We start from the raw sequence: 1,032 nt of genomic DNA, 5'->3' as shown, positions 1-1,032 counted from the left end.
TGCCCCCTTCCGTTGGCGCCGTCATTGTATTTGGGGGGGGGGGGGATCTAGTTTAGCGCCATTAACTTGAGACTTAGAGTCTATCTACCAGGACGGATGGAAGCTTTCACAATTAGACGAGACGACACAAACGCTTTATTAAAGTTTAATTTTGAACTCCCAATTAGCGAAAGTGCATTACAAATCAACTGCAATTTCCTAGAAGGCACAGCAAGTTCTCTGCTGGCCTGCCACGTGCGAAAGGCTCCAGAGCTAGCTTTCCCAGCTCCCGGCAGCGGAAAGGGGATGGTTCAGAGCTGGTCTCCGCATCCCAGGAAGTCCCTAAAGACACCGCCAGCCCCTCCTTCCGCTGGGCGGGGGCGTCCAGGCTCTGAACCCAGAGGGGTGGGGGTGGGGCTTGTCCACGCGGTTGGAGGGCGGGGAGCGAGAGGAGGGACTGGACCGGAGAGGGACGGCAGGAGGCGGGGGGGGGGTCTCTATTATCTTGGCTCCTCCGGAGTAGCCGGATCTAGTCAGTCACGCAGAAGTTTCTCTTTCGCTCTTCGCGCTATACACCCTTGGCTTGCAGCGCCAAGGGGGGTGGGGGGGAGAGTCCCGGAAGGGCAGCCTGGAGTTCACACCCATCCCAGCCCCTCTCCCCCGGCCCCAAACAAAGCCCCCAGCTCTAGGTCCAGGATACGTTACCTGCCCGGCGCTCCCGGCCCCTCGGTTACCGCTTCCCCAGCTGAGCGCGCCCGGTGCGGATCCCGCTCCTCTGAGCGCACAAAGTGGTCGCCCCGGGCAGGACAGATCCCTTTCTTTCTCCTCTTGATCGAGCAGAGGGAAGAAGGAAACGGGACGTGGAAACGGAGGATGGGGCAGGGGGTACTTACTGATGAACGAGGGGAAAGCAAAACAAAACAAAACAAAACAAAACACACGCCGGCCGAGCCCAGGTCCAGGGCAGGGGCGGAAGAGACCCGTAACCTTTTGGGGGGTCGCGGTCCGGAGGGAGGGGGGTCGGGGAGAGGCCGGCCGCCTCCCCCCCCGGCC

At 61.0% G+C, this 1,032-nt stretch overlaps 1 protein-coding gene across 1 annotated transcript in view; it reads right to left on the bottom strand.

The window, feature by feature from the left end:
* The window catches only part of NR4A2 (nuclear receptor subfamily 4 group A member 2), a 19,793-nt gene extending 18,767 nt beyond the window's left edge, over window positions 1-1,026 (bottom strand). Inside the window, exon 1 of the mRNA XM_006153548.3 lies at window positions 685-1,026. The gene's annotated coding sequence lies outside the window, so the exon portion shown is untranslated. The remainder of the gene's footprint in view (window positions 1-684) is intronic.
* Window positions 1,027-1,032: the final 6 nt, after the last annotated feature.

The sequence above is a fragment of the Tupaia chinensis genome, unplaced genomic scaffold, assembly GCF_000334495.1.
Source record: "Tupaia chinensis unplaced genomic scaffold, TupChi_1.0 Scaffold000380_1, whole genome shotgun sequence".
NCBI lineage: Eukaryota > Metazoa > Chordata > Mammalia > Scandentia > Tupaiidae > Tupaia > Tupaia belangeri.
This window is presented reverse-complemented; position numbering and strand designations above follow the sequence as displayed.